At 43.4% G+C, this 18450-nt stretch overlaps 1 non-coding gene across 1 annotated transcript; it reads left to right on the forward strand.

Annotated features, from left to right (window-relative positions):
- The first annotated feature begins 210 nt into the window (after positions 1-210).
- LOC111765262 (U6 spliceosomal RNA) lies at positions 211-317 on the forward strand. The gene has a single exon (XR_002797655.2). It is a non-coding gene; the product is annotated as a U6 spliceosomal RNA (small nuclear RNA).
- Positions 318-18450: the final 18133 nt, after the last annotated feature.

Here is an 18450-nt window from a genome sequence, read left to right on the forward strand (position 1 = left end):
CCACATCATTCTTTCTATCCACTTGTCTTTCTCTAATGTCTGTCTATCTATCTATCATCTATCTATCTATCTATCTATCTATCTATCTATCTATCTATCTATCATCTAACTGTATCTATACATGTTTTAAATATTTTTTTTTTGTTTTTTGTTTTTCTGTTGGCTTTTCTAAAGAGTATTTACTTGGGATAAAAGCTTATCAGGTTACATGTGCTCACTTTGGCAGCACATATACCAAAATTGGAACAACACAGAGAAGACCAGCATGGCCCCCACGCAAGGATGACACGCAAATTTGGGAAGAGTTCCATATTTTTCTTGGAATAAATTTACTGATGCACATTCAAAAAAAAAAAAGCTTACAGGTTACAAGGCCCTAAAGAGTCCAACTCAAGTTACCATAAGAGGTTCTTTCTTACCAAAGTCAGTTGCCACATGTTGAAGCAAGATGGTGGACCTGGTCTCTCCTTTCTTCTTCTTCTTCAGGCTTCATGGATCCAGCTTCTTCCAATCTCAGCTATAGGCTGGCATAGGGCTTGTTTCTTTCTGGGCTTCCTCAGCTCAACTTCTCTGTTCTTTTCAGGTATAAGCTATCAGGCAAATGACTCATCTCTCTTCCCAAGGCACAGGATCAAAGTTATCTCCTCTGCTGTGTCTATGGAGCTCTCTTTCTTCCTGTGCCTTCTTCTGTGTGTCTTCTTTTTTTTTTTTTATTGACTTTGTAATAATATTACATTAAAAATATATATGTGAGGTCCCATTCAACCCCACCCCCCCACCTCCCCTCTCCACCCCCAACAACACTCGTTCCCATCATCATGACACATCCATTGGATTTGGTAGGTACATCTTTGGGCACCTCTGCACCTCATAGACAATGGTCCACATCATGGCCCATACTCTCCTCCATTCCATCCAGTGGGCCCTGTGAGGATTTACAATGTCCGGTGATTACCTCTGAAGCACCATCCAGGGCAGCACCATGTCCCAAAGATGCCTCCACCTCTCATCTCTTCCTGCCTTTCCCCATACCCATCGTCCACCATGTCCACTTTTCCCAATCCAATGCCACCTCTTCTATGTGGACATTGGATTGGTTGTGTCCATTGCACCTCTATGTCAAGAGGAGGCTCAGATTCCACATGGATGCTGGATGCAATCCTCCCATTTTCAGTTGTAATCACTCTAGGCTCCATGGTGTGGTGGTTGTCCTTCTTCAACTCCATCTTAGCTGAGTGTGGTAAGTCCAATAGATCAGATTGTAGGTGCTGGAGTCTGTTGAGGCTCAGGACCTAGCTATCACATTGTCAGTCCAGAGATTCAAATCCCCTAAATATATCTTAAACCCCAACATTAACTGCACCTCCAGCACATTAGCATGAAAGTCTTTTGAAGGGAGATCCCATCTGAGTCCAGATTCATCACACATAAACACCATTTCCAAAGAGGGGCCATCTGCCCTGGTAGTTAACCCCATCGGCCATGACCATAACTCCCATGGGTCTCTTTAGCCCTCAAAGGAACCAATATCTGGGGGTTGTATCTGCTTTATCTGTCTCTCTGACTCTGCTCAGTTGTGCATGAGGGCAATCCTTCTGCCAGCCTCCAGACTCTTTTTTAGAAACTCGTAGCCATATAAACTCATTTCTCCTTTCCATTTCCCCCTTACTTTAGGTCAAACAGCATTTTAAAGTCATGTTATTTTATGTAGACATGGATATTCTGCTGATCCGCATTGAACCTTCCGTATAAGGTCCTTTTCCAGTTGCATCATCAGTTGGTAGTTGATAGTGGTCCCTCGTTGCCAGGGAGGCTCATCCCCGGGTGTCATGGCCCACGCTGGGGGGAAGGCATTGCATTTACATGCTGAGTTTGGCTTCGAGACTGGCCACATTTGAGTAACATGAAGGCTGACAGGAGGAAATTCCCAGGCACAATGTTGCTCTAGGCCTTGTTCTTATTTTAGGTTTATCAGCTCACAAGCATAGTCATTAGCATCAGGGGCTCACTGTTGAACCCTCACTCCCTCCCGGTCCCCGCCGCTGTACCTGGGAGACTGTCGCTGCTCCCCTAGGGACCACGACAGAGCACCACTGGCCAGGAACCCAGTACCCCCCCTGCTGTGGTTTTTAATTGTTGCCACTATGAGTATATCCAAACATTACCATGCACCCTGGACATATGTTCTGTACAGCTCCCTGTCAGCCATATATCACCTGTCATTGGTATCCCATACCAGTATCCCTCCATTGCCATTGTTGAAACACTCTGTGATCCAGAACTCCCCGAAATTTGAAGCCCAATATAATGTCATGGTCCTTTACTAGGGAATGGCATATAGCGATGGGTTTAAAGGATAGATAAAGAACTTGGATAAAGTTAGATAAAGAACTTAGATAAAGAATGTTGACTTGGACCATATTACCCCTCTTCCCATCCCCAGCCCCCCTCAAACCCAGAAAACCCCACCCGAAGGTAACCCCTTGCCCCCATTTTGTCCCTTCTTTGTGCTCATACTTACCCCCAGCTCATCACAGATTCCACCCCTACAGACATTAACTCACAGCCTTCCTCCACCCCCCGATTTCCAGTAAGCCACTTTTCCAGACTCTAGCTCTCTGAGGCAGTTAACTTATTTCATATCATTGAGGTCATATAGTATTTGTCCTTCAATGCCTGGGTTGCTTCACTCAACATAAGATTCTCAAGGTTCATCCATGTTATCACGTGCGATTGTAGTGTATTGGTTCTTACAGCTGAGTAGTATTCCATTGTGTGTATATACCACATTTTATTGATCCACTCATCTGTTGATGGACTTTTGGATTGATTCCAACTTTTGGCGATGGTGAACAATGCTGCTATGAACATTGGTGTACATATATCAGTTTGTGTCCTTGTTTTCAGATCTGATGGGTATATACCCAGCAGTGGTATTGCTGGGTCATATGGCAAATCTATGGATAATTTTTTGAGAAACTGCCAAACTGTCCTCCAGAATGGTTGGATCCTTCTGCATTCCCACCAGCAATGGATGAGTGTTCCCCTTTCTTCACATCCTCTCCAGCATTTGTATTCTACTGTTTTTTTCATGGCTGCCAATCTTATGGGAGTAAGATGGTATCTCATTGTAGTTTTGATTTGCATTTCCCTGATAGCTAGGGATTTGGAGCATTTTTTCATGTGCTTTTTAGCCATTTGTATTTCTTCTTTGGAGAAGTGTCTGTTTAAATCTTTTTCCCATTTTTTAAATGGGTTGTTTATCTTTTTGTTTTCGAGATCTATGAGTTCTTTATATATGCAAGTTATAAGTCTCTTATCAGATATATGGTTGCCAAATATTTTCTCCCATTGTGTGGGTTCCCTTTTTACTTTCTTGACAAACTCCTTTGAGGTGCAGAAGGCTTTAATTTTGAGGTAGTCCCATTTATCTATTTGTTCTTTTGCTGCTCGTGCTTTTGGTGTGATATTCATGAAGCCATTTCCTATTACAAGGTCCTGTAGATGTTTCCCTACACTGCTTTCTAAGGTCTTTATGGTCTTGGCTCTTATATTTAGGTCTTTGATCCATCTTGAGTTGATCTTTGTATAAGGTGTGAGATGGTAATCCTCTTTCATTCTTCTACATATAGCTATCCAGTTCTCCAGGCACCATTTGTTGAATAGGTCATTCTCTCCCACTTGTGAGTGTTTGGTGGCTTTATTGAATATTATATGGCTATATACATGAGGTTCTGTATCTGAACTTTCAATTCGATTCCATTGGTCTGTGTGTCTCTCCTTATGCCAGTACCATGCTGTTTTCACTACTGTAGCTTTGTAGTATGTTTTGAAGTCAGGAAGTGTGATTCCTCCTATTTCGTTTTTCTTTTTCAATATGTCTTTGGCTATTCGGGGCCTCTTTTTATTCCAAATAAATTTCATAGTTAGTTTTTCTAGTTCCTTAAAGAAGGCTGTGTTGATTTTTATTGGGATTGCATTGAATGTGTAGATCAGTTTTGGTAGGATAGACATCTTAATAATATTCAGTCTTCCTATCCATGAACAGGGAATATTCTTCCATTTATTTAGGTCTTCTTTGATTTCCTTGAACAATCTTGTATAGTTCTCGATGTATAAGTTTTTTACCTCTTTAGTTAAATTTATTCCTAAGTATTTGATTTTTTTATTTACTATTGTGAATGGTATTTGTTTCTTGATTTCCTCCTGATCTTGCTCATTATTGGTGTATAGAAATGCTACTGATTTTTGCGCATTGATCTTATAACCTGCGACTTTGCTAAACTCATTTATGAGTTCTAGGATCTTTGTTGTAGATCTCTCAGGGTTTTCTATATATAGGATCATGTCATCTGCAAATAATGAAATTTTGACTTCTTCCCTTCCAATTTGAATGCCTTTTATATCTGGTTCTTGTCTTAGTGCTCGAGCCAGTACTTCCAAGACAATGTTAAATAGGAGCGGAGACAATGGGCATCCTTGTCTTGTTCCTGATTTTAGAGGGAAGGATTTCAGGATTTCATCATTGTAAACAATGTTGGCTTTAGGTTTTTCATATATACTCTTTATCATGTTCAAAAAGTTTCCTTGTATTCCGATCTTTTGGAGTGTTTTTATCAGGAAGGGGTGCTGTATTTTGTCAAATGACTTTTCTGCATCTATAGATATAATCATGTGGTTTTTTTCTCTCAATCTGTTTATATGGTGTATTACATTGATTGATTTTCTTATGTTGAACCATCCTTGCATACCTGGAATAAATCCCACTTGGTCATGGTGTATAATTCGTTTAATATGTTGTTGAATACGATTAGCAAGTATTTTGTTAAGTATTTTTGCGTCTAGGTTCATTAGAGAAATTGGTCTGTAATTTTCCTTTCTTGTGGTGTCTTTGTTTGGCTTTGGTACTAGGGTAATGTTGGCATCATAGAAGGAATTAGGCAGTGTTCCTTCTGTTTCGATTTTTTGGAATAGTTTCAACAGGATTGGTGTTAGTTCTTTCCGGAATGTTTTGTAGAATTCCCCTGTGAAGCCGTCTGGCCCTGGGCTCTTCTTAGTTGGGAGATTTTTAATGACTGATTCTATCTCTTTGCTTGTGATTGGTTTGTTAAGATCATCAATTTCTTCTTTCGTCAGTATGGGCTGCTTATGTATTTCTAGGAATTTGTCCATTTCCTCTAAATTGTCATTTTTGTTGGAATATAGTTTTTCAAAGTATCCTCTTATGATAGTCTTTATTTCTGTGGGGTCAGTGGTGATATCACCTTTCTCATTTCTTATTTTGTGTATTTGCATCTTTTCTCTTTTTTTTTGTTAGTCTCGCTAAAGGTTTGTCAATTTTGTTGATCTTCTCAAAAAACCAGCTCTTCGTCTTGTTTATCTTTTCAAGTGCTTTCTTATTTTCTATTTCATTTAGTTCTGCTCTTATCTTTGTTATTTCCTTCCTTCTTCTTCCTGTTGGGTTACTTTGTTGTTGTTTTTCTAATTCCTTCAAATGTGCAGTTAATTCTTCAATTTCTGCTCTTTCTTCTTTTTTGATATCTGAATTTATGGCTATAAATTTCCCTCTCAGTACCGCTTTTGCTGCATCCCATAAATTTTGGTATGTTGTGTTATCATTATCATTTGTTTCAAGGTAGTCATTGATTTCTTTTGAGATTTCCTTTTTGACCCATTGTTTTTCTAAGAGTGTGCTGTTTAATTTCCAAATTGTCGTGTGAAGTCTGGGTCTCTGTCCCTTGCAAATTTCCAGCTTGACTCCACTGTGGTCAGAGATATTGTTTTGTATGATTTCGATCTTTCTGAATTCATTAAGCCTTTCTTTGTGGCCTAGCATATGGTCAATCTTGGAGAATGTTCCATGTGCGTTTGAGAAAAATGTATATCCTGCTGTGTTTGGGTGTAGCGATCTATATATGTCTATTATATCCAGCTCCTCTAATATACTATTCAGATGTTTTGTTTCTTTGGTGATTCTCTTTTGAGATGTTCTGTCCAGAGTTGATAGTGGTGTATTAAAATCCCCCACTATAATTGTAGATGTATCTATTCTTTCACTTAGTTTTTCCAACGTTTGCCTGACGTATTTAGAGGCACCCTTGTTAGGGGCATAGATATTTATGATTGTTCGATCTTCTTGACAGATTTTCCCTTGGACTAAAATGTAGTATCCTTCTTTGTCTCTCACAATTGTTTCACATTTAAAGTCTATTTTGTCTGATATTAATATAGCTACTCCTGCCTTTTTTTGGTTATTGTTAGCTTGTATGATTGTTTTCCAGCCATTCACTTTCAATCTCCATGCGTCTCTGGGTCTAAGATGTGTCTCTTGTAGACAGCATACGGATGGGTCATATTTCCTTATCCAATGTCCCAGTCTAAATCTTTTGATAGGTGAGTTTAATCCGTTGACATTCAGTGTTATTACTTTCAAGGAATTATTTGTGTTAGCCATATTTTGATTGGATTTGTGTTTGTTATGTTTTGTTTGCATTTTTTCCTTCTATTTTTGTCTTTTTTGTTGCTCTTACACTCTCCTCCAACTCTGCCTGTCCTGTTTTTTCCTTTCTTCCTGCAGAACTCCCTTTAGAATTTTTTGAAGGGGAGGTTTCTTGTTGGTATACTCTTTCAGTTTCTGTTTATCTGCGAATATTTTGAACTCTCCATCATTTTTTAATGCTAGTTTAGCTGGATAGAGTATTCTTGGTGGGAATTTTTTTTCCTTTAGTACCTTGACTATATCATACCACTGCCTTCTTGCCTCCATGGTTTCAGAAGAGAAATCAGCACTTAATCTTATGGCGCGTCCCTTGTATGTGATGGTTTTCTTTTCTCTTGCTGCTTTTAGGATTTTCTCTTTGTCTTGAGCATTGGATAATTTGATAAGTATATGTCTTGGGGTGGGCCTGTTGGGGTTTATGACTTGTGGAGTGCGCTGTGCTTCTTGGATATGTACATCTGTCTCTTTCAGTAGATTTGGGAAGTTTTCAGCCATTATTTCCTGCAACACTCCTTCTGACCCCTTTCCCTTCTCTTCACCTTCTGGAATGCCTATAATACGTATGTTTGAGCGTTTTGCATTGTCATTCAGGTCCCTAAATCCTAATTGGATTTTTTCTATCTTCTTATTGACCCCTTCTACTATCTGTTTGATTTCTGATGTACTGTCTTCCACATCACTAATTCTCTGCTCTGTCTCTTCTAGTCTGCTGATATTTGCTGCAAGTGTATTTTTGATTTCTTGAACTGTGGTGTTCATTCCCATCATATCTGTTATGTTTTTGCGTATGTCTGCAATTTCCCCTCCAAGTGATGTCTTCATGTTGTTAACCTCTTTCATTACTGCATCAAATTTTTCGGTGATAAATGTTCTGAGATCTTTCATTGCTTGTGCCAAGTTTTGCTCCCCTTCGTGATTATTGGTTTGTTGATTGGATTCAGCCATGTTTTCCTGATGTTTGGTTTGGTTTGTAGATTTTTGTTGCTTTCTGGTCATCTCTTTATTTTGACGAATTTAATCAGTTCCTTAGCTTCTTTGTCTGCTCTTGGAGGTTAATTAGTTGTTATTTTTGCATAGGTGTTATATCTTCTCTTTGTCACTTTTTTCTTCTTATTCTAGTTACTTGTTGTTGGTTAAGTTCACTTTAGAGGAAAGTATTAGTGTTGGGGAAAGGCAATTGTGTAAGCAAGGGAAAAGTGTAAAGTAGTATTGGTGATGTATGTTAACAAAGCAAGAATATGAGATCTGGGAGGATGGAGGTTAGATTCATGTAGATTGTATAGAGTTATAGCTGTAGGTAGAGTACCTTTTATGAAGTAGATGACTGAATATGGGAGGAATATGGTATGAACTACAAAGCTATTGTTTTCATGAGAGAGGGAAAAAGAAAAGAAAGGTAATAGTTTCAAGAGTGGATACCAGACAGAAAACAGAACAAAGGTATTAGAAATTAAGAGTTAGACACTTTGTGGATCAAAGAACGGGAGGTGGGGGGTGGAATATAGGAGAGACAGTAGATGATAGTGGATATCAAGATGCAGGGGAAGGGGGATCGTGTAGGTAGCCTAAATCAGTTCACACAGAAATGAGGCAGTGGAGGATGGGAAAACCCAGCAAATGTGAGGTGTTCCCTGTAGCACCTATTGTGTACTTGAATTAAAATAAAATAAGTGGAAAATGAGGGACAAGAGGGAAAGAGAAAACCGAAAAAAAAACTAATTATAATAAAGAAAAAAAGAAAGACAAGAAGAAAGGAAGAAAGAAAAAGAGGATGGGCAAACGGTGGGGAACAGATAGGGGGAAGAGAGATACAGGTATACACGTGTCACAATTGCAACACTATCTAAAACAACAAGCAAAAAACCCCTAAATAACTGTATAAAAAGAAAAGGACTTTGGGGGACACACTAGGAGAAAAGACTAGGGGATAATGCAATATTAGCAATCAGGGTGTCAAAAAGAGTAAAAAATAAGATAAAGTGAAAATAAAAAACAAAACAATATGAACCAATAAAGATAAAATGCAAACGTTAAGGTCCAGGGCACTCAAGGACCCCAGGTAGACCCCAGGGCGTGATGGATTCAGGGGTGGAAAGTCTGAGACACTGAAGACTCAAGAGGTGTGAGTCTGGGGTGTGGACCGCCAGAGTCCAGGGGACCCAGACCTGGCAACCTCAAATCTGGTCCACAGAAAGCTTAGGAGCCCCACAGTGCAACACAGCCCTCAGGGATCCCCGTAGCTGGGTGCCAGCCCCGTGGGGGAAGCCAGGTCCGCGATTTCTATATTGAATGTCTGATCCCTGCAATTCACCTACTCCTCAGGGTTTCAGCCTTTGGACAGCTCCCTCCCTGTCCTCCCACGCAACGGCCACTTGAGGGCGCCTCTACACCACAGCCAGTTCAATGACCCAGATCCCAAGCCCCGCCAGGTGGGGTGGGCTTCAGCTGGAAACGCCGAAAACAGACTCTAAGATCCGAAATCCCAAACTTCGCAAAATATTCCCCAATCAGCTTCCAGACGTGACTTCCTCCCTCACTGCACCCTACAACAGTCTCCCAATTGTGTCCCCTTATTGCCCAAAATCCAATTCCGTTGCAGATCGGCAGCCGGACCTGTGGGGATGGGGCTCCAGGTGGAAGCGCTACCCCCCTATACATGTTTTAAATATTTGAGACTAGGTCTGTCCACATCATGTTCCTTGAAAAAGTCATACTTAGAGGTATGACATTTTGATGTCCATTTTTAAAAGAGTGTTTTCAAGTTTTTAATTCCAAGTTGTGTGGTAGCTACTAAAGTGTGTGATTTTCTCATTTTTATTCAATTCTGTTCTCTTTCTATATTGAAGACTGGAAATAACCCAAAATAGGAAGCCCCAAGAGGAGGGTGGCATTAAGACATGGGTGCTGTGAAGGCCTGATATGCACTACCCTCCACCAAGAGGTAGGCAGCACCCTGTGAAGAGCCATCTTTCAGTTTGCCAAAAGCTGCTGGGAGCAGTTTCCTGGAAATGGGTTGGCTTTTACAATGGGAATTTAGTAGGTTAAAGCTTCCAGTTCTGAGGTGGTACAAGTGCCCAAATCAAGGCCTCCTTAAGAGATGTCTTCTCACCAGGTTGCAGCTGTGGGTGCTCAGGCCCATGGCAAGACATAATGGTGGCTCCCTTGTCTCTCCCTTCTCCTCCAGACTTACTTTCTCTCTGATGGCAGCTGTGGGTAATCAGGCTCATCACTCCTCTCTCTTTCACCTTCTCAGGGGGCCTCTCTCCAGTACTCTGGTCTCTTCTGACTCCAGCCTCTGGGACATTTCCCTTGGCCTCTCAGTATTTCTCTTGTCTCCCCAGCTTTTTTCTCTGTTTCTGCTGCATTTAGTTCTCCATTTATAAAAGATTTACAGAAAGAGGATTAAGACCCACCCTGGGTCATGCAACCTATTTAGAGGCCCTTAACAGAAGACATTTAATGAAGAGTTCCCATGTACAATAGTTTTACATGCACAGGAATGGATTAGCTCTAACAAGATGGTTATTTTTGGGAGCCACCAAAAGCTTCAAAGTGTCACAAGTTGTAAAATAATTTCTGCTGCAAAGTCCACATAAAATGCTTTTGGCTCTGGTGGGCAGTTCTTGTGCAGCCTGAAAACAATCCCACACCCTTGCCAAAGAGAGTGAGTTGCTTCACAGGATGCCAGATGCTGTCATCTCAGCTCCCCCAGCCACAGTGGCTTCTTGAGTCTATCCCCTGTAAATGGAGGCAGCTCGTGTCTCTCAAATGTCAGCAAACACCCTCTACCCCATCCTTGGGTTTACTCTTGACTGAAGAGATGTCACCAGAAAGTTTTTGGTTAGGTGCCCAGTTCCTCCCTTGTAGTAAACTTCTTTTGAGAAAAATCACACCAAACAACTTAGAATGTGGCATCTATGACTTAACTGGAGAAGCAATTTTTTTGATTTGTCTTAGTGAATATGTAGTCTACTACAAGAGCTGCTTTAAGGTATCAAGCTTATATTTATTACTGTTAGTGATCACATTTTTTTGTTCATTTGAACTTTTTATTGATAATTACAATACTCTATATATTTCCAGGAAATTTTGCTCCTCTAACCTAATAAATGTAAGCCTCACACTTCATGATTAATACCCCTATAGTTCTTTCTTTTCCTCATTACCAAGATATAAGTGTCAGGGCTTGAAGAGCAGGAGTTGGGATCTTACTGTGTAGGGTTTGTTGACATTTTTCCCATCCAAAGCTCTTCTTCTGATTTCTACTCTTGATTTAGACTTTGACTTCTCCTGTGTCTCTTGGGAGACCCCTGGTTTTCATGCTAGTCTGGGCCCTGACCTGTCCACAATTGCTTGACTCACTGAGAAAACACTGGGCCTGCAGCCAGAGCCCCATCATGTCCTCCTCAAGGGTTAGGGGATACCCCCTCCTTCCTCAGGATTATCTGAGCATCTGGGTAACTCTGTGCTTCTGGTGAGGGCCCCAAGTGGGTTAAAGAGCTAGAGATGGAGGAAGGTGGTGGAGGGTTTGTTATTCTTCCCCACCCAATGTGCAAATCTGAAGAAACCCACAGCAGTTCTCCTGTCTTCCTAGATCCAGGACCTGGTGCAGCTCCCCTGTGGAGCAACAGCTCCAGAAGCTCATTCCCTGCTGGGGGGACAGAGGAGGGCAAGGTAAGTGCTGCCTCACTTTCAATGGCAAGAAGCTATTTCAGGAAACTTGGATAGCTTAGTACAAATCCTCTCTGGCCTCAGGTTGGTGTGATCACTGATCCCTCTACTGTCTCATTTCCTTTTCAAATAGCAAACTCCTCTGCCGAGGCCTGATGGCAGCACTAGTCCCAGGAGACCACCTGGGGCAGCACCTGGAGAAGCTGTAAGTCCTTAGGGCTGAGGCCTGAAGGGTGTGTGTGCTTGGTCTTTCTGGGAGGAACAGGAGGAGAAAGACCCTTCTCTCCACTACTTTACTTCTCCTGGTCCATGTTTTAGTTTTCTGGTTGCCAAAGTGAGTACCTGCAATAGATTGACTTCAGCAATGGGAATTTATTGGCTCATGGTTTTGAGGCTACAAGTCCAAATGAAGGTGTCATCAAGGTGGCACTTACTTCCCAAAGACATCCTTTGTCTTGGCTTTTCTGTCACATGGCAATGCATGAGACAGCCTCTCCAGACCTCTTAAGCCATCTCTTCCTAGTTCTGTTGACTTCAGCTTCTGGCCACTCCTTTGTGTCTTTCTGTCTGTCTGAATTTCATTCTGTTTTATATATAGGACTCCAGTAATAGGATTAAGACCCATCCTCTCTCAGGTGGGCTGAACCTTAACTGAAATAACCTTATCCAAAGGTCCTACTTACAATGGGTTCACACCCACAGGAATGGATTAAGTTTAAGAACATGTCTTTCCTGGGGGTACTTAGCTCCAGACCACCACAGGGCAGTTGATTTTTTTATGGATCTCCTTGACTTGCTGGTGTGCAAAGACAATTCTACGTGGAGTTTGCAAACTACAGCATTGTCTTAGGGACACCACAGAGATTTGCTACAGCAAAAGAAGCCAGATCACTTCCAAGAATGGAGGTAGTATCGGGTTTCTAGGGATAGCAGGTGATACTTATAGATGTAAAAAGGAAACTTACTTGGTTCCTATTGATTGGATGAGGGTTTGCCTTCCTATACAGGCTGGTTTGGAGCAGATGGGCTTTGTTTTGTTTTGTATTTGTCAAACAAAGGGAACTAGGAGCTTGGTTGGCTATCTAGGCCAGTTAGCTTAGTAGGGATTTCCTGTTTCAAAAGATATTAAGAGGAAGCTCAAGGGAATTCAAAGAGGCAGGAGAGCACAGGTCTTTTCATTCTCAGGGGCCCCAGGGGCCCAGGGCTTTATTTAATTTTATCACTAGATTACTGAAATGTCTTTTTTTTATTTTAAGGAGGTAGCAGGAATTGAATCTGGGACCTCATACATGAGAAGGCGGTGCTCAGCCACTGAACCATGCGTGCTCCCCCTGAAATGTGTTTTTGTTGTTATTTATACCTTCTCTCATCTTGGACTAGCTGATTACCTGTTTAGAACCTGTGCTGTCATCCTCATTACTGAAAAACATGAAAAGTTCCCCTTCCCTCTTATATTGTATGCTTCAGGCAATTTTGAGTGCACTTAGACAAAGGGAGTCCATTGAAATTCCATAATTTATCATTGCCCCATCTGTGTTTGGAAATGTACTATTGCAGAATCCCTCCACTTACACCCTTGGTAAAAATTATCTGAATTGTCAGACATTACATAATTTAGTAGAAATGTCGAGTAGGAGTGAAATAGTGAAACATGAAAGACAGCCACGACCTGGAGGGCGCTTTGCCAGCAAAGGCCCTCTGGGACATTCACATGGTGGGGGTTCTCGTGTGGCCTGTGCAGCTGTTAGAGTTGGTCAGTTCTCTGAACGTGCCTCACAAGATTTGTCAGCCTTGAAGTCAAAGTACAATTAGTTCTGTTATGGGGACTTCCCACCTCACTTTTCCATAGGATGAAATTCATCTGCATCTCATAATATACTTAACATACAGGATTACCTGTGAATTTAGATAAATATAGCTGAGCAGCTCTAACTTTCATGGGTAATGTTTCTGTCTGAAAACACTCTCCCAGGTCCCCTGCAGGACTCCAGGAATACAATCTCCCCAGAGGGCTCTGTGGCCCTGGGCAGCTGCTCCAGAGATAGAAGACTCCTCTGTCAGGGGGGCAGGCAGAGGCAGTGAGCAGAGGCCGGCAGGCAGACTGGGGGTTGACACAGCTCTGTCTCTTCCTCTCAGAGACCCTGTTCCCTTTCATTTAGAGCAGGATGGTCAGATTTAACTTTTTTTTTTAGACAAATCAATTTTATTGATACATATTAATAAAGCATAAACCCAACCAAAGTGTACAGTCAATGCTATTTGATATAATCACAGAGTTGTTCATCTGTCATTTCAATCATTATTAGAGCAAGAGTTCAAGAATTGGAGGTGAGATGTGAGAGGCCTGTGGAAGGATCTGAAGAGTAGCTTTCATTCTTTGCATAGAGAATGGATCTCTCATCCCCTCTCATTCTTTCTGTTTCCAATATGCGAAGAGTGAGCTTCTGTGGTGTTGCTGAAGGGCCCTGGAAATAGACAAGTGTCTGCATGGATTGTGCTTTTTCCTTAGTTTAGAATGACCTCTCTTAATGCTTTGGGACAGGTCCCTCTCTCCCCTGCCACCCAAAAGCCCCTGCCTCTAAGCTGTCCATGGGACTGAATGAGGGGGGTCCAGTTTCCCAGCACGGATGCTCTCTGGAAACCTGGCCAAGGGGAAGGTGCCAGGTGCTGACCTGCTTCACCGGGTTTCAGCTTCTGTTGCTCTCAGTGTTTCATCTTTCACATGAGAGTATCTCCAACCTTCACATCCTTCTCCTCTGCAGGTTAATATGGCTGCAAGGGGGCCCCCTCTTTCCCAGGACCACCCTTCATGTACTACCCCATGGGATGCCCCCCCCCCCACTGCTGTGATGCTGGCCACCTCCTCCACCCTGGAGACCTCTTGGACCTCCCCCACCAGCACACCCTCCACCATTCAGTAAGAGGATTTGAACAGTATGAATTCTTTACAGCAAAGGTCACAGTTGCTACTTGGGTTTTCCAATGCAAGGGCCACCCTGGCTGAGGACATTGTAACCCTCCTCAAGTGTTTAGGACACATGATGGGCTGCATCATCTCCCCCCAGGAGCTGTCTCTTGGAGACAAAGAAGAAGGTTGATTATAGACAGCCAGAAAGATCAGTTCTGCCACTGTGTTCAGAGCCACAGCCTGTGCCTGGCTCTGTCAGGGCTAAGACACACCCCTAACTCTAAGAGCTTAAGATACCCCACAGGAAAGTGGCACTGCCATGACATGGCACAGAATATGTGATTGCCTATAATGGAAGCACCAGTGGAGGGCCCTGGAGTACAAAAGAGGTAGATGGGAAGGGCCTCTAAAATAATCAGGAGGATTTTGAAGAGAAGGAGGAGTTAAATTGGTATGAGAAGGATGTTTTTTTACATTCAAATAGGTGAACCTGGAAAGCCATTCCTATTGGGGCAGCACCTTAAGCCTGCAGTTTGACAGCAAATGTGAGGTCCAGGCAGAGCTGCTAGCAAGGTTGTTGAGATGGCACAAGAGGGGAATGACCTTGATCAAAATGTCCTTGTTGCCATAATGTCCTACTCCATAATTTGAAATGTAGATGATATTTTTCCTTTGGAATTATGAAGGTTCTGGATCTGCATGACAGAATCCCAAGTAGGGGGTGGGAAATTTGATTGTATCAGGAAATTGTGTTTGCCTGAATTTCCTACACCCCAGTGAAACAAAGTGAAGGCAAGACCTGGTTCACAGGAGCGCTGTGTGGGCCTCCAGAATGAGCGTGACTCTCCGTGGGGCATTCACGATCCCCAGCTGGACCTCCATTACCACATCCCCTGCAGCGTCTGGGTTCTCACCTGACTCACAGCCTCACATCCACAAACATACCATGCTGTAGCCTGATTCTTTGCCTGTGCTCCTGTGCCTCAGCTCCTAATACCAACCCTCCTGGGGGGTCTATTCTGATCCTCAATTTTGTCATGTTTGAGACAGGGATAATAAGGCCAGTTTTACAGATGAAGAGATAAAGTACATGAAGAGAGCATCTTCCAGAATATCTGGCCCATGTTGGACCTTCACCCTTCTCATAGTTGAAGTGAAAACATTTGCACACAACCTTCATTACATTACATTACTTTACACTAATCTATGGCTAGACAGAGTCTGGGCCCAGAGACTCGCAATCCCCATTTCATTGAGTCTGTGTTATATTAAAATTCAGCTCCTACCAGATAAAAAAAGAGAATGTGTACACAGTTAAATTCTGAGCCTCCATCTGAGATGTGGTGAAGGTTGTTGCATTACATATAGACCCACAGCTGCAGAACACACTGAAGTATTCATCCAGGGGCTGCAGCCATACTGTAGAAGACAAAATGTATGAAGGAAAAATGAGATCAGATTGAAATAACCAGGGCCCTTTTGCCTTACAGGACGATTATATTGACACTTGAAGAGGACCCTCAGCAGTGGTCAGTAGGCTGTGGCCATTAGAAAGCTAGAAAAGGTGTCAGATCTGCCTTAAGTTCTGAAGGCTTTCCCTGTCCCATCCTGCTTTCACCCTCCTTCATCTCCTAGGTGTTTTCCCAGTAAACCTCTTGCTATCATTCTACCCCCTGTCCAGTGTCTGCTTCCTGGAGGACCAACAACCACCCCCCCAGGCACTGCACCCCCAAGGGGGGTTAACATTTCTTTACTAGGAAAAAGCCAACACCAAGGTGATGAGGCAGAAGCAAGGTTCCCCTCTGGGGCATTACTGACTGGGAGGGTCCCAGGGAAGCTTCCTGAGTGGAGGAAACATCCATGTCCTGCTCTGGGAGATGGTGGTGTGAACTCTTTTGGTCAATGGTCACTGAGCCCCACTGACTGCCAGTTACAGTGTGCCAGATGATAAGACAGACAGACAGGTATTTGACTCTGTGGAGGGCCAATTTCTGTGATGGGGAATGTGTGAGGGGCCAGAAGTGGCCAAAAGAAACCAGTAAGAAGACACCACAGTGGTCCAGGCCCTTGTTAGAGCACCGTAGCAGCAGTTCAGAGGGGCTCTGACAGGAGCTGAGCTGGAAGCAGAGTTTTCTTGTCAAGTCCCACAAGCTCCCACAATCTGCCTACAATTTCCTTTCTGAGGGATGGACAGAGCAAAAGTCAGTCGTCATGACCCCCTCCCACGGGGAGTGAGCTGGGTGGAAAAGTCTGGCTCCCCTCTAAGTACTATGATCCATTGCATTCTGTCCTAGCAGCCCTGGGAACCCACAAGGCCTTCCCTCCTGCCAGTTGTGGGAGGTCCCATTTGCCAGCAACCTGGGTTCCCGGGTGAGACACCAAGGCATCTAGGCCTGGATATTCACAGGCTGCTCCAGGAGAGGCTGTCAACAGCAGGGGGTCAGTAACTAGGCAGGAGCAGACATCTGGAGCTGCCTCTGCTGTGAGCAGGACCTTGGCCAAGGGCTAGGATATGTGGTGACCTTGACTTCTGGACTGGGCAGGAGCAGCAGGCCTTAGGGAGTCAGCCAGGGAGAGGCAGAGAGAGAGAGATAAAGATGGAGGAGAAAAATACATGGATATTGAGATGCGGAGGGAGAAAGAAACAAAGATGTACTGAAGGGGAAAAAATAAAGGAAGGAAGGATGAAAGAACACTAGAGAGAGTCAGGGAGAGAGTGGGGAGGAGATGGATAGAGCCAAAGAGAAGTAATAGCTTGGGAGAGAGGAAAGGAGACATGCGCATCACACACACAAGCAGAGATCCGGAGATGAACTGAGAGAGAGAAGTTGTCACAGAAGAGCACACAGTAAATGGACACAGAAGCAGACAACTGGGGGAGGGGGGAGATAAATAATTTAAAAATAAATCTTTAAAAAAAAGAGTATGTATTAGCTATATCTATTACAGTAATTAAAAAAAAAAGACACAGAGATAAAGGAGAGGAATAGAGGCAGAGATGAAGAGGCCATGACAATTCAGGAGAAGGACCCAGAGCAAGCAGAAGGGAGAGAGAATCAGAAAGAGACAGAAATATAGAGGAACAGCTAGAGTTGGTGAGAAACAAGGGCAAAGAAATTGGGGGGAAGAGAGAGAGGGAGGTGGGAGGGAAAGAGACACAGAAGCAGGGAGACAGAAACAGGCAGAGAGAAGCAGCAACAGGGAGCAAAGGGGGGATGGAGGGAGCAGGTGGGGCATGGGGAGAGGGAGTGATGGGCCTGGGTTGGAGATCTGGGAGGGTCCTGCAGAGTGGAGGTGTGGGCAAGGCAGGAAGGCCATGGAATCAGGGACTGGGGAGTCCTGGGTGCTGATGCTTTCAGGTCCATTTGGCCAAGATCTAGAAGGACCATTGCAGTAAGAAATACAGGTCCCCCTCTTTGGCTGGACTGGCTGTGTCCACTCAGGGGATCTGTCACTGAAGGGGGTGACTTGTGGGAGAGAGGGTGGCCATTTGGCAGGTTTGCCCTGGAGGGCAGGTTTGCTCTGTGGGGAGATGATCCTCAAGCAGTCTCCCACACTGCCCCAGTCCCTGCTGCACTCCACACCCCCACTAGCTGAGCCCTCATCAGGAGTTTTGCTGTAAAGTAAATACCTATTTGTATGTATACAAAAAACATTCAAATTTTAGTGTGTGATCAAGTATAATTTGTCTTTCTCTACCAAATAGCCCCTTGTTTTAGTTTGCCAAAAGGATGTTGATGCAAAGTACCAGAAATCTGTTGGCTTTTATAACAGGGATTTATTTGGGGATAAAAGCTTACAGTTCCAAGGCCACATAATGTCCATTTAAGGCATCAGCAGAGAGGCTTTCTCACCAAAGTCAGCTCCTGTTGATCTGGCAATATTGCCACGTGGTGAAGCAAGATGGCTGCTGATCTCTGAGGAGGTTCTGCCTTCTCCTTCCAAATCTACTGTCTCCTGGAGCTCAACTGTGAGCAACCAGATATAGTGAAGCTGGCTAGTAAGATAGGGAATCAATAGATGGATCTGGAACCTGGCAAGAAGTCCACATGGACATCAATAATCCCAAGATGGCTGCTGGAAGACCCTCTCCAAGATTCTGCTACTCAGAAGAAAATTCTTTCAGAAGTCAGGAGAAGCCCTGGATATTTGCCAAGGACTTTATCATTGGGCCCTCCTGGGACACTGATGAGAGGAATAAGCAATCAAAACATTATACAGCTAGAACTCCTCCCCTACCATTCGCAAAGGGGTGGGATAATCAATAGTTCAAAAAGGCAGGCACCAGGGCCCAAGCTCGCTCTCTCACCTGCTTTCTCACCTGTGGACCCCTGTTCTGCCCTCTGTGCACCTCTCTGTGCACCATTTTTCT

This window comes from Dasypus novemcinctus, chromosome 23 (assembly GCF_030445035.2).
Source record: "Dasypus novemcinctus isolate mDasNov1 chromosome 23, mDasNov1.1.hap2, whole genome shotgun sequence".
In the NCBI taxonomy this organism is placed as follows: domain Eukaryota; kingdom Metazoa; phylum Chordata; class Mammalia; order Cingulata; family Dasypodidae; genus Dasypus; species Dasypus novemcinctus.